The following is a 16,244-nucleotide window of genomic DNA, read 5'->3' as shown; positions in this document are numbered from 1 at the left end:
TTCCCCTGTGGAAGCATAAGTTCATCAGCAGAACAACTACATAGCCATCCTATATATAGCAGCATTCTTGACTATGAAACTCCAGCGTGTTATAGTGTTCTACTCACTACAGATTCCTTAACTACCCTGATAACCAAGTCATTTACGCTACTGTTTCTTTGTGTCACAACAGCCCACCAAAATGACTCCCTATCATCTGCATCGCGTTGAACTGTGCTGGCTTTGCCCAGGGGCCACTGTTGGTTGCCTACCAAACACACACTTCCCCTCCTTTCTTCCTAGCAGAACCACAATTTTGTGCAGGTGCCACACAGACAAGTGCCCCAAGGGAAGGCGACTCACCCCAGCTACAGGCAATTCCTCTAAGGGTGATACTACTCCTGTGGAGTGATTGGCTCGGGCACGGACGTATAACCCAGTGCTGGCTGATGAAATGCAAGAAGTCTGCTGAGTCTCATTCTCTATAAAGAGCCACTGGAAGACCCTGTGGTTGCCCTTTATAGATGTAAACCCTGCCTGAAATGATTGCAGCCACTTTGCTGCCGGCCTGAAGATGTAGCCAACACTGAGGATGGCAGAGCAGAAGCAGAAAGAACCAGATACCAGGTCATGAGCTTCCGGTCAGGGCTTTTATCCTATGATACTATCCCTAGACGCCTTCCTGAAGGATGATTTTTTGAGTGTTAGAGGTAGGGAGTAAAGGTTCCAGACTTATTTCTTGGAGCTAATTCCATTCAGCTAATTTAACACTAATCCAAAAATCATTTTCACTAATTTGCAGCAGCTAAAATTATGGTTTACTGTGATGTTCTTAGACAATATTCATTGTTGGTGGCAGTAAGATGTTCAAAGTGAAAAACGTGAGCCACAGTAATAATATCCTAGATAAAGACAAAATGAAAATAGGAGCTTAAAGTTAAAAGGAAAAGTGCAATAGACAAAGACCTTTGAGGGTTCTTCTATCCCATCAATAGAAGAATTCTGTCATTTGAGACATGTGCTACAACCAAAAACCTCTTGAGATGAAGACAGAAAACTTGCATGAGAAAGATAGATAGCAAACAGGATAGAACCAACTGGGATCCAGAAAGTAGTGCACGTGGCTATTGTTCACATTTGACCAAATGGTAGAATTGTAGAAAAAAGAAAGTTGGACAAAAATTACTGTGAATGTTCATTGATCATGGATATTAAAAGCCATGAGGTGTCCTTTGTATATGAGATGGCATTATTACTTTATCATCAATAAAACAATTCTTCAATCAACTTTTGCAATATGGTGGAGGAATTGCACTGAGCCAGCTGCACCCAGTTATCCAGTGCCTCTTTGAAAATAGTTGGCCAAGGAGAGATGCGCAAGCTCCTAAGCCTCATTCTCCTTACCTGTAATTAGAGACTATATATAATTCAAAGGTCTGTGAAGAGGATGAATGTGTGAAGCATGAAGCAAGTGTTTTGTACACTGTAAGGTCACAAATTTTTAAATTCCCTTTCCTTTTTCCTACGCCTCCTTACATGACTGAATGGGTCATTGTTCCCTTGGAGTATATGTGAAGTCTGCCTTCTGAGGAGTAATTAAAGCCATGAGGATAGAGACCTGTCCTGGCACTAAACCACTTCCCACAGATGGCTGTAGGCAGAACTGAAATTCCCACCAAAGAAATTCTCACCTCAAGTCTCACTGGAGTCAAGTGTTCCTCCAGAGGACTCCCACTGTGTGGCCTAAGAAAGTACCGATCACACAATAGTGTAATAATTTGTTTATATGATTTGCTTTACCCCTAGATTGGAAATTGCTACAGGAAACTCCTCTCTGTTACCCAAAGCCTATCACAGAACCTGAACATAGAAGATGCTCAAAAAGGAAGGTGGAGGCCACAAACAATGGGATGGGCAATGTTTAACTTCTAGATCAGTGCTGTCTGGTATAAACATAATGCAAGCCATTAATGTGAACCACATATGCAATTTTATATTTTCTGGCAGCCATGCTTAAAAAAGTAAAAAAGAAACTAGTGAGATTAATTTTAACAACATATTTACCTATACAGTATATCCAAAATATTATCCTGTCAGCAAGCAATCAATATAAAAATTATCATGAGATTCTAAATTTTTTTGTATGAAGTCTTACATATCTGCTGAGCATTTTACATATCTCAATTCGGATTGGACACATTTCAGTGTTCAACAGCCAAATGTACCCAGAGGCTTTGTATTGAACAGTCCAGCTCCAGACTCTAACACCTCCTCAGTGCCTTTCCCCTTTCAGAATCCCTGCCTTCCCCTGCAGGGGCCTTACCTACTTCGAGGTGTCCAGCTCTTTCCCACCACCCACCCTACTGTCATCCTAGGTCAGGAACATTCCTAATTTACTCTGACTTATAAAATGTGTCATCCCATCTCCTAGATTCCTGTCCTAAAATTTTATTTAATCTGGTGCTATTAAGTGCTAATCAGTTTCAGTGGCTAACATTCCCAAGTAAAACCTTGACTCTCTCTTCTCAGCAAAGGATTTATACATATCCTATACTGGAGAAAAAAAATGTGAATAAGAACTTCAGCTAGTCCCTTCTATGAGACTACCTCCACAGGTCCCTGGCACACCTGAAGATGTGGGGGAAATATAATATTTTGGTACAGGACTCACTGAGCACAGAAACTATTGCCTATCTTCATGTCCCCAGTGCCAAGCACTGTGTCTGGCATAGAGAGCACACAATAAATACTGGCATTAAATGTCATTGAAATTAGTTGAGAATTGCAAGTGACAATTTAGTCCGAGCTAGTTAGGGTTACCTAGCAGGAAAAAGAAATTCATAGGACATGACTAATGGAATTCTTGGGTTTTTAAGTCAAAGAGTCAGTCTTTAAAAAGTGGGGAAAAAATAACATAGTGAGAAAGAAAAAAGATGGTAGAAATCCCTTAAAGTCCATGGATCAGAGAACAGAGTGTATATGACTAATTGTCAGGGATTGTGGGGAGAGGACATTTATACATTCATTCAACAAATATTTGTTAAACTGCTACTCTGTGTCAACCTCTGTGCTTGGCACAAAGGGTGCAAATGTAAGACACTGGTCCTATCCAAAAGGAGCTCTAGACTTGAAAGGATACAGATATGAAAATAAACAGCTCTCTACCCTGTGATGTGATGAAAGCTATGCCAGAATGGAGGTATTTACAAAGAGGAATAGGGTCAAAGAGGAACGAGTGACTATTTAGGGAGTTCTAGGGTGGCTTCCTAAAGGAAGGGAAAATAAGGCCTTGAGGAATGAGTAGGTGTCATACCAGGCAGATTTAACAACATACACAAAGGCAAAAAGGCAAGAAAGTACATAGAACATTCTAGAAAAGAAAGAGTAATTCAGTGCAATTGGAGCAGAGCATCGAATGAAAAGGGGAAAGTGGCAGGAGATGACGTTGACTAAGCCCAAATCACAAAGGACCTTGCATGATCTGCAAAGGGATCTGGACTTTAGCCTAAAGGCAAGGTGGAACCAGTCACAAGTATTAAGCAAGTACATGATAGGATAGAATTTCTCTGTCCACGTGAAGTTAGAAGTGATCATATGACTTATTTTGGCGAATAAGACATGAGCAGAAGTGAAGTCAGTCACTTCCAGATGGAAGTTTAAGAGGCAGTGAATGCTTTGCCACATTCTCCTTTACTTCTAGCCAGTGACCAACAATTTTAAGACACTGGAATTTCTGTCAGCCTGGATTCCTGAGTGATTACAAGGAGCAAAGCCCTCATGCTGAATGACAGTGGACTTGTAGCAGGAATAAGAAATAAACCTTTGTTGTCTTAGCCACTTTGACTTGCAGGTGGTTTGTTTACTGCAACAAAACTGCAAGTTATCCTGATTGATACAGCAGGACAGTAGCACAATCATATTATTATTTTTAAAAGGTAACTGATGGCCATGTGGAGGATGGACTAGAGGTAGGAGAGAACATTAATTACAGGCAATGAAACCAATAGGGAGCTATTGCAACAGTCTCGCAAAGAGATAATAAAGGCCTAAAATTAGAGCCATAACAGTGAAGGTGAAGAAAATGAGTTGTACTTAAGAAATACTTAGATTGCAATATCAACAAGAATTTAGTGACTAACAAAATGTGGTTTGTAGACATTTTAGTGACCTACTCCTATATGGTTTTTTTAATATTTTGGATATATATATTTAATAATAAATAATATGCATTTATAGTTTATATATCTGTTCCTATATAACAAATTACCCTAAAACTTAGCTTAATGATAATATGTATCATCTCACAAGTCTGTGGGTCAGGAATTTAAAGAACAGTTTAGCTGGTGGCTCAGGATCTCTCGTGAGCTTGCATCAAGATGCTGGCCAGGGCTGCAGTCATCTGAAGGTTTGACCGGGGCTGGAGGATCCCCTTCCAAGATGGTTCACTCGTGTAGCTGGTAAGTTGACACTAACTCTTGACAGGAGGCTTCCACACCTTGCCATATGGACCTCCCCGTAGGGCTGCTTCAGTGTCCTCATGACATGGAGGTGGCTTTCCCCAGAGTGAGTGACCCAAAAGAGAATATGGTGAAATAGCTTAGGAGCTAGCCCTAGAAGTCACACACTATCGCTTCTCGCATAGTCTTTGCTCACACAGACCAGCCAGGATACATTGTAGGAGGAAACCATAAAAAGATGTGAATACCAGGATATGAGGGTAACTAAGGACCAGCTTGGAGCGTGGTCACCACAGTAAAGAAGTAAAGAAGTGAATTTTGAGACTTTTGGCTTGACTGTTTCAATCATGGAATTAGGCAAGATACAGAATAACATGAGAAAGAAAGAAAAAAACATTCTGGGAGGGGATGGGAGAGATAATTAGCTCCATTTTGGCCCTGCCATGTGGAGGAACCTAAAAGATATAAACACAGAGATGCCTAATTATCATTTAAAAATAGGAAGCTCCTCAAAGAGGGTCAGAGTTAATGATTTAGGGATCAATATTATCTAAGAGGTAGAGAAAGCAAAGGCAGAAATTATTATGGTCCAGGAAGTATGTACAGCAAGAAAAGAAAAGAGAAGAAGAGAGAACAAAACAGAACCTTATGGAGAGGGTCTTATATTTAACGAATGGGAGGAAAGAGGAAAAGTTGGCAAGAGGCACAGGACAGAAGGCATCAGGGAAGAAAGAAAGCAGAGAATGAGGGCTGTCTGGACAGGGGAGGCAACGGTGGATGAGAGTGCCATGAGAGTTTCAGCAGCAATGCTGAGTGACATAAGGCAGCCAAGCAATATGAAAACTAGGACAAGCCCCCTAGATTTCACGTTAAGGTATTGGCCATATGGGTAAGTGGTACCAGTGGAGGTGGGATAGTGGTGCCGACCTAAATGCATGCCACCCTTCGGATTAAACCCATCCTCCCATGCCAGGAAGGTGGCTTTCCTCATAACGGACCCCCAGTACAACAGCCTCAGTACAGAACAACCACAAGCCACCCATGATATAAGAACTAGTACAAACAGTAATGAAAAACTCCTCTTACCATGGGTCTATCATGCTCTGTGTGCAGGTGATGGAGTATGAATGGGCCAGACAAATCACTCTCCCCTCTACCCAAAAAACCATGCCTTCATGAAAAGCTCAGGATGTGAATAACCTTCTTCAGGAAACCATATTGCTAGGTAGAAACCCATGAATCCAGAATGACAGGATTGGGAAATAGTAAGAAGAGATCATCTTGATCAATCTTCTTACTTATTTTAAAGATAAAATACTACCCAGGAAGATAAAGTTACTTGCTGAAGTTTACACAGCCTTTTGTTTGTTTGTTTCTACAATTGGGGTCAGACTTTCTGACTCCCTATCCAGTGCTCCTTTAACTCAATCACATTTATTCACACTATTTTACACACACATGTGTGTGTGCACATACATAAACCTGACATAGGGAGAAAAAAATGATGTTCAGTAGTTTAACAGGCATCTCCAATTTAATGTGACTAAAACAGATCTCTTGATTTTGTTCCTCAAAATATATCTCTCCTCATCTCCCCTATAACCATAAAGGGTACAGCCACACACACCCAGAAATCTTCCTGACATCTCTCTCTTTTACCTTCATAGCATTTACCAACCCCTGACGTTGTTTTACATTTTATTTGTTTATCACCTTTCCCCACCAGAATTGTAAGCTTCATAGAGGCATTCTATTCACCAAAAAATCTTCAGTGCCTTAAAAGTACCTGGCACATAGTAGGTGCCAAAAAATATATGTTAAGTAAATCAATTCGTATCAAATCCTAATGTCAGCAAACACTCAAATGGCAGTACAGTCGGGCCTCCATATCCATGGATTCTGCATCCGTGGATTCTATGGATCAAAAATATCGGGGGTGGGGAGGAATTGCATCTGTATTGGATATGTACAGAATTTTTTCTTGTCATTATTCCCTAAATAGTACAATACAACAACTATTTACATAGCATGTACATTGTATTAGGTATTATAGGTAATCTAGAGATGATGTCAAGTATATGGGAGGATATGCATAGGTTATCTGCAAATACTACACCATTTTATACCGGGAACTTAAGCATCCTCAGATTTTGGTATCCGTGGGGGTCCTGGAGTCAATCCCCCGTGGATACCAAGGGATGACTGTATTATTTTTAGCCAACTGAGAACTGAATGTAGGGACTTACCAGAAGCAGAAATGTCAAAGTCATTGCTATGGTCAAGCAGCTGCCTTTGGTTTTGAAGACATTGATAGTCGTAGCATACCTGAAATCTTTTTCTAGGATCAAATACCAGCCCACCAATATGCTCAGAAGCCAGTGTCCCTACATGACAGGAGGTAATATGGGAAAAACAAAACTCATTACTACTCTAAATTAATGACTTGGGCCATATATTGTCAGTAGCCACTGAGCCTCCCTCACCTCTAAACATCCTGCTGGGAAATAATAGAAACAAACCTAGTTACAAAGCAATAAAGGGCACTGCTGTGAGGAATCCAATTCCACTAATTTATTCATTCATTTATTCATTTATTACATGCATTCAGCACACTTTCATTGAGTGGATACCACGTGACAGACAGTGTAGGAGTCCAGGCTAAAATCCTTTCTGGAATTAACAGCGTTTGCTATTGTTTTTGTTCAAGTTGTGATAGTTATTGTTATCCCTGTCACCATCGTCTTCATCGTGATTCATGCAAAGCTGGAGGTATGTAAAGGCTCCCATGGGAAACTAAGGAAGGCATCTAGGTGTCGCTGACATTTTTCCTACCATGGAGAATGATAATGACATTTATCAAGCATCTCACACCCACCAGCAAGTTGTTTTATCCTAAGAATTGACCTCACCATCTTGAGACCACAGTATCTAAGTTACCCGAGTCATGCGGGTGAGGAGAAGCATTTGGTCTTATTTCAAAGAGGAAACTCCATTCCCCTACTTTGGCAATATTTTCCCAGTTATAATTTAATCCTCAGAATGCCACAAGACCCTTAGGACAGTAATGAATAAACGAATGGCTGTGGTGTATTAAATCCTTATTTTCATTCTATGAGCTTGATCTTGGCTTGATCTTGGTTTTGTAGCTTTTCACATCATCTGTTGCAATATATCATGATACAGCAGGAGACTATTTACGGGCTCACAAGAGGATAACTGCTGTTAAGTGCATTTAGACACAGTCCATCAATGACACAAGAATGATCAGAGGGTTAAACTTTTGCAACATTTTCCAAAGACCTTCAGTAAGGCCTAATACCTTGAGAAATAAATTAGGGGGAAAGAAGGGTTTGCTTCTGCTAAAATGTTGGCAAAGAAACAACAAAAGCTATCTTTGAACCCATCATACAACCCCCTTCTATCTGCCCCTCACCAGTAACTCCCTTTATCTCCTTGGAATCTTGACTTCCTTCCAAATATCCATAGAACTTCCTTTCATTTCCCAGGTGGGCCTGTTGTCACTAAAAGTTCTTAACATGATATATTAATTTCCTTAGACTACTATAACAAATTACCACAAACTGGGTAGCTTACACAAACAGAAATTTATTTCCTCACAGTTCTAAAGGCTAGAAGTATAAAATCAAGGTGTCAGCAGGTCCATCCTCTCTTTAAAGGCTCCAGAAAAGAATCCTTCCTTGCCTCTCCTAGCTGCTAGTGCTTGTCAACAATTCTTGGCATTCCTTGGCTTATAGCTGCATCACTCCAATCTCTGCCTCCTTCTTCACATGGCCGCTTTCCCTCTATGTGCGTCTCTCCATCGAAGTCTCCCTCTCCTTATAAGGACAACAGTCATGGGAGGTAGGGCCCATTCTTATCCAGTGTGACCTCAACTTCACTTGATTACATCCGCAAAGACCCTATTTCCAAATAAGTTGACATTGACAGGTACTGGAGGTTAGGACTTCAACATGTCATTTTGGAGGACACAATCCAACCCACAAAATGCCCAAACTCTGAGTCTTCCAATCAGAGAAGATTCCGCCAGATGGCATTATAAACACGAACCAGCACTTAGACTCCCTGGGCCTCCTCTGTCAAACTGGAATAATGCCTTCTCATCTTCTTCAAAGCTTATTGTAAATTATAATAGCACAGTTTCCTTCCTTCCCCTTTCTATCCTTTTCTTCCTCCCTTCCCTCTCTCCTTCCTCTTTTCCTTCCTTTCTTCCTCCTTTTCTCAAATACTTATGAGTACTAACTATGTTATAACCCAGTGTTGGTACTACAGAAGATAGGAAGATAAAGTGAGATTCCCACATTCAAAAGTATTACATCTAGTAGGAAGATTCATCTGTATATAAAAATAATAATATAAGGCAGAAGGTGGTAACTGCCATAAGAGAGTCATAGACACAGCGACATAAAAATACAGAAAAAATAGATCAATTCCTGCTGGAAAGAATCAGGGCAAGACTCTTGAACTTGACCTTGAAGGATATTTGGGATTTGGATTTTAAGAGACTCAAGAAAGAGTTCCAAATTGAGCTGGGAGCAAAGGCACAAGAAAGCACAGCATATTTACACATATTCTTCAGTGTGTTAAGGGCCCTTTGTGTCATTGTTACAGATACATTTCAGAAGCTTTAATAGAAAAGAGATTGGAAGAAAAAAGGGCCTTTTTAGCTAACTAACAATGGTCATCTCTAGGTGGTAGGAAAAAAGTGTGTGCTTTTATGTATTTTTCAAGTTTTCTTTAATAAGCATGCATTATTTTAATGAGGAAAAATAATATATTTTTTTTAATTTACCAAGAAAGATTACCAAATTGTCTCAAAATAGTTGTCACCAAAAAAAGGAGAAATCAAATCTTTCCAGATACAGAATTATCACTGAGTGTGACGATAATCATGTCTGTTATGATATGGAAGGAGAAAATGTCCAGAAGAGGTAGCTGATCAATCAGCTGGTTCCTGCAGAAACTGGTACTTTAGTCTCTAAGTGAAGGTGGAGTGGAGCGCTGGTTTTCCTTTTAGGTAAGCAATGCCTGCCCTCTGCTGGTGATTCAAGTTACCAAAGACAAGAGTTTGCCTTTTCCATCTCACAAGACAAAGTGATGAAGAGACAAGAAATGTAAAATTGTCACTCTAATCTTAAAGGCATTAGTTTTTCTACTCTGGCCAGGTTTAAATGTCCCCAAGCACACTCCCGCATCAGAGAGAAAAGCCCATTTGTTCGCTTTCCCTCTTAGACCAGTAGACCATCCTGGGCTGAGATTTCAAACCAACACTCAAGTCAGGAACATTCCTTTGGTTGGCAGAAGGTTTGGTTTGTAGGGTACAGAGGAGCAGGGGTGGGTGCAATACCTGCATGGTGTCTGGGGCCAGCTAAGGGGTTTGCACAAAGCAACATGCAGTCACTAATACAGAGTGGAATCAGATGTGTCTCCTCATTCAAGATCCTGGATTAGGGTTTTTTCTGAATTAGGCTAAATTTTCAGTCTCAACACCACTGACTTTCAGGATTGTCTAATTCTTGGTTTGAGACAGTTTCTGTCCTGCGCATTGTAGGCTGCTTAGCAGCATCCTAGCCTCTACCTACTAGATGCCAGTAGCACCTCCCCTCAGTGGGATAACCAAAAATATCTCTAGATGTTGCCAAATTTCCCTCCTTTCTACCTGGAGGGGAAGGGAGGAAAAGGGGGGGAGGGGAGCAAAATTGCCCCCTGCCCAGAACCACTGCTTTAGACCCAGCTTCTTTTCCTTGTAATCCCTGGGTATATTTACAAACCATCACTCTTATGGTGTGCAAAGAAGCAGGGACAGCAAGGACAAAGAACTAGAAGTCAAAGACTCTCTAGTCACCCTCTGCCAAGCCCTTTAACCTCCTGGGGCTTGGTTTCATCAACTGTAAAAAAAACTGGTGTCATAACATTTATCTTGGAAGACTGTTTCTTTAGTTCAATCTGGCTGGTTAGCTCAGTTGGTTAGTGCACAGTCTTATAACACCAAGGTCACAGGTTCAGATCCCAGTACAAGCCAGCTGCAAATGAATAAATAAATAAAACTTACTAAGCAAACATTATGTATGAGACAGTGGGCTGAGGAGCATCATAAGCAAGAAACAAGTCGGAAAGTAAGATGACTATGAGGAGCATGAAGCACTGTACGGATGTGCTTCTGTGGGAAAACTAATAATGGATCATGGGAAGACAGCACTTAAGAAAGACTCAACACGGTTCACATTTCTGAAACCAAAAAAAAAAAACTCTGAAAACATTTTTTTTTTTTCCTTTCTTTTGTTTTATGCATTTGGCATCAAAATCTACTTGGTGGCAAAGCCTAACCTGAAGTGAATGAGGCTAACTTATAGTCTTCATTGGTCCTACTGAGTATGAATATTCAGACTTTTCTGCACAAATATTAATGTGCTTGGTCAAGGGGTGCTTGCCCAGACTGTGCCAGGGGTGTTACATAACATATAACATGTGCACTGTTTTATGTTTCTGAAACCCGAAACAAATTGAATTCCAAAACAACTATGACCCCAAGGGTTTTAGAAAAGGGATTGTTGACCAGGATATGTAAATTAGCAGGGAAATGAGCAAAACAGGAGCTGACATCCTCACACTAGACGGATTCATTATTTCTCTTTTGCATCTGGTGCCATGCCAGGCAAACTGTGAGCTTCTAATATGAGATAAATGGAGAAAGATGGGTGTGTGAGTTTGCATGTAGGACATGTGAATTTTGTCCCTTGAAAGGCACAAGTAGCCCCTGGCCAAAGAAACCAGTCACTATTCACATCCATCACCCTGGGAGGGAAAGGGCAAAAACCTGGTCACAGATGCAACCCAGTTGCTCTCTGTAGATGCCGCCACTTGAAGCAGCCCCCTGCTGGAAATGGGGCTTCTCTCTAGCTCCAGCTAGCAGGGACCACTTCAGCTCACCCCGTTTGCCTGCTCTGTTCTCAAATATGCTTCATGCCCAGCAGGCTCGAACAGACATGAGCAGCTCCTCCACCCTTGGGTTCCATCTTCCCTCTAAGTGCATGTGTGAGACAGGGATGGACAAGGGTGGTGCTCTCACCCTGTTGTTTGATGTGCAGAAGATTTTATAGAAGACAGGGATTAATCTGCTCAAAAAATAAGAAGAGATATTTATGGTAAATTCCAGTTGCACAGCCACTCCAGGGGGATTCACTTAAAAGAGTTTTAGTTTCAACCAAAACTTGGTGTCTCATTGCCACCAACTTCAATCTTTCAGCCTTCAAAGACTTGTCTCTTTAACGCCATTCTTTACTTCCATTTATTTATTTGAAAATACATACTGCACCCATATCACGTGCCAAATGCTATGCTAGGTGATGGGAATACACCCATGGCCCCTATTTTGGGAAAGTCATGGTCCGATAAGGAAGACATCCTTGGACAACAGGCTGTCTCCAACCATGTTATGAAAAAAAGCTATTTTTCCTTTGCCCTGAGTTTGTGGACTAAAGCAGGGGTGAGGGGCTGCAGACCAGCTTATAAATAAAGTTTATAAATAAATGTTCTTATAAATAAAGCTTTCCTGGAACACAGCCACACTCATTTGATTATGTAATGTCTGTGGCTGGCTGCATTCATACTCGGATAGCAGAGGTGGGTTTGCTCTGAATATGCAGCAGAGATCATACGGCTCAAAAAGCCTAAAATATTTACTACATGGCCCTTAAAAAAAAGTTTGCTAAACCTTGGATTTGAGGATAGGTGGAGGGGTTGTGGCAGGGAAAGCAATGAAAGGAGATAAAAGGAAAGAAATTGCTGGTAGTCAAGCCCCCGAGAAGAACAACAAAATGGCACAAACAAAACGGAACAATAAATTAGCACTTGGTTCAGCTGCATACAACAGAAAACTCAATTATGGGCTTAAACAAAATAAAAGTTTCATTTCTCCTACATAAAAGAAGTCAAGAGTTTGATAGTCCAAAGTTGGTTTGGTGGCTTCATGGTCATCAGCGATGCAGATTCCTTTTGTCTTTCTGGTCCCCACCACTCTAAGCAGGAGTTTTCCTTCCTCCCATTTGTTTCATGGCTGGAGCTCCAGAAATTGCATCTGTGTTCCAGGCAAGCCGAGAAATGGAAGAGCAAAATAATCTACGTTCCAGCTGAGTCAACTCCCTTTAAGAAAGTGACCTGGAACCCTTACTCTACAGTTTGCATTTCACAGTCATTGGCCACCCCTAGCCATAAGGAAGATGGAAAAGCGGTATTCCATAGCACGCTGTTTGTGAACCCTTCACATTTTTTCTTGTATCGTGGAAGGGTTTACAGAGGTTAAAGTGGTCACAGCTAGTTTGTGAGAGCCTCTTATTCTTTCAAAATGGACATTGTGAATAATGTTCACATAAAAAAATAGAAAAATTCCTTCCCCTCTTCTTGATACCAATGTATTTGCTCATTTCTCAAATATCTTTGAGCCTCTGCTATGTGCCAGACACTGCGCTTGCCGCTGCTGTCTTCTCTTTCTTTCTTTCGTCCTTTTTCTTGTTTTGGCATGTCACAATTCTTTTTTGTTATTATCTCAGAAAACAGTGGGATAGAAGAAAGCTTTTGAGGTATCATTTAAATCATACCTATAAGGTCTCATCTAAACCATTGAATTATTTCATGATTAATAGATGTAAGTTTATTTTCCTTTATATGATATACACATGTAATCGTTAGCAAGTAGGACATGTCTTTGGACGGTATGTCTTCCCAAAAAGTGGTTTTGTGTTATTGATCGTGCAAAAGGAATTTAAGTCTTATAAAAATGCTCTTCCACTGTTATTATACGTGTTTATATTTCTCTCTCCTCCTCTAGACTGGATACTCCTCCAGAATGTCTTTGGATTTGCTAACTGCTGATGCTTAATAAAGGTTTGGTGAGGGAATGAAAGAATGATCTTTCATCCTGGTTGAGGATTCCATGCCTTTATAACTGAACTTGGTGACTGTTTCCTGTTCTCTCGAGGCAGATAACAGAGGTACAGATAATACTTAGATGCGTGTAGGACATTACAGTTTTCTAAGGGCTTTCACATACATTAAAAAATAATTTTGAATTAAATTAAATTAATCTAAAATACACATCTTAACCAAAGAATGGTCAAGTTTTCCTTTTACACTAAGTGGAGTTAGCAAAAGTTGCCTCCTTCCAATTGGTCCACTAAATATTGGTCCTTAAAGGCAGGATTTGAAAGTGTGCATTTCAAATGCCAGGAGAAGCATCACTACCCTCTCTAACTGAAGAAAAACCAAGACATAAAGAATTTAAACAGCACCAAAAGGAATTCAGGTCCGGATTCAGTAAAATTTTCTTGAACATAAAATATATGAAGCAGAAAAATGTTTTTCTAAAAGAGGTACATAATCACCACAAAAATAGCAAACACTGTGGTTCCAAAATTGCTCCATTCAGGATGAGCCTGGAAAAAATTATATTAAGTGAAATAAGCCAGACACAGTAAGAGAAATACCACGTCCTCACTCAGAGGGGGGAGCTAAAACAAAAAAAAAAAGAAAGAAAAAAACAAATAAATAAAAAAGAAAGAAAGATACAGAAATCATAATAATACATTGAACTTCCAAAAGGAGAGAACAGAACTGTGGTTACCAGAGGTGGGTAAGGGGGAAGGGGGAGGGGTTTGCAAGAAATTGATTAATAGACACAAAGAATGATTACGTTTTGTATTGAATATACTAATTATCCTAATTCCAGCATCACGTGTGCACACAGGTATTGATATTCAACTTTGTACCCCTCAAATATATATAATCAATTATGTTTCAATTCTTTAAAATATAAATCAATTATGTCAACCCAAGCCCAAGACCCTTTTATGGCTTTCATTCATATTTACAATAAAACTCAACATTCTTTTCACTAAAAAAAAAAAAAATTGCTGCATTCAAGGGGTTTTGTTTCAACTTTCCTGCAGGAAAAAAAAAGAAGGAAAAAAATTAGCCACCAGAGGGTGCTGTACCAAAATCCAATGGAACTCCCTCAGCGAGCTCCCTATAAAGCGCTCCTAAATTGAAGACCTACCATGGGCCAGTCTCAAAGTTCTCATGGTTGTTTTCCCAACCAATTCTCCACAAACTGTGCTCCTTAGAAAAGCACTGTATCTTCTGCTCCAGTCTTCCAGATGAGGACACCACTTCTTAGAGGTGGAAGGTCACATGGGACCAATGCTGTCTAGCCTGGAGCATTCTATCAGCTATAATCCTGTACCCTCGCACTAGTGGAACCTGTCCTATTCCTGCATCTGCTTCTGAATATAGAAATTTACATGTTTAATTTATTTTTGCCACCTTCCTTAAGTACACTGATGATGAATAGATCAGAACAATATGAGAACATATGAGATTGTTACATTTAATTTAGCATTAATAATTAAGATTAAGAGAACTATTTGTCATTTTAAAACACCAGGATTTGTCCTTTTAATTATCATCTGGATTTCTTGTAAATTGTTTGATTTGTTTAGGCCTTGCTTACTTTCATTCAAAAGCCCTCAAATTTTGCTAATTTGGCATGCCAGATACTCAGCTAATCATCTTAACAGAAAACAGAACAAAATGTGAATGAGTTCATGTTGATGAAAAAAGCATGGGGCTGGGAGAGACCCCATACATCAGCCACCAATTACCTGTGGGACCATGGGCAAGTCACTTCATGCCCCTCGAGCTCAGGAAGAGGTTGGACTAGAGTGAAGGATTTTATTTTTAAGGGAGCCCCTTCTTCTGTCATGGAAGGGGAATATTCTACCAACATCCTGGCTCTAGGGAGATGGCAAATGGGTTCCCTTTGGTCTTACCCAAGTACAGGAGGTTTTCCCTTCCCCCACTGCACCCCCTCTCCAAGTCTCTAGAACCTCGTCGCCCAGCAGTCACAGGCCAGGGCTTATGAATGTGGGGCAGACATTCCAATGCAGATTGTCTACACAGTGTAAGTCATGAGCCCTGTCACAACTGTGCTCAGGTACATGTTTCAGAAACAAAATAGTGGATTAAGTGCAGAGTTTATTTCTCTCATGTAATCAGGAAACTGACTTTTGGGTAAGCCAGCCTTGATGTGGCTGCTCAAGGAACAGGCTTCTTCTACCTCCCTGCTCTCTGTCCTCAGCAAGTGGTCAGGGCATGTTTTGGTTGTAGGGGTGTTCTCAGGTGAGTCATCCTGTGGCATTTGTGAGTGGGCCTCTTGGTAGATTTTGTGAGCCAGTTAGTAGGATCTTGTTGCTTTTCCCTCCACGGATTTGTCACCCCACTTCCCCTGGGTGACAGAGATGCAAAGGATTACTCAAAGCCCATCTCTTCTGAGCAGTGAGAGACCCTGAAGCAGTTAACTTCCCTTGGGAACCCTCAAGCAAGAGGCATCCCTTCCTCAGGAAATTAACCCCGACTTGGGGTTCTCTTCCTGCATTTATTTTCCAGACCAGGAAGTTACAGGAAGAGAACATAGGTGGGGTTATAGTTTAACAATATAGGCTGGTAACTTTCAGTGAAACAAGTCAGATGAAATTCCATTAGAAAATTAAGTGATCTTACAGCAATTTCTCACTATCTTTACATAACAATCAGTAGTCTGTCCTTGAGGCAGCAACCTTGCTGTGCCACAAATCTTTATCTTACACCAGAGACTTTATAGCCTGAGGAAAATTTCCATCCTCCACAAGGTCAATATTTGAAACTGCAAGGCTTTGGAAAACCAGGCCCTGTGAAGTACATTTGCTTTATAGTATATTCCACAGGATCTGTAGTTGGCTGTTGAGAACCACAAATGCA

This window comes from Cynocephalus volans, chromosome 15 (assembly GCF_027409185.1).
Source record: "Cynocephalus volans isolate mCynVol1 chromosome 15, mCynVol1.pri, whole genome shotgun sequence".
In the NCBI taxonomy this organism is placed as follows: domain Eukaryota; kingdom Metazoa; phylum Chordata; class Mammalia; order Dermoptera; family Cynocephalidae; genus Cynocephalus; species Cynocephalus volans.
This window is presented reverse-complemented; position numbering follows the sequence as displayed.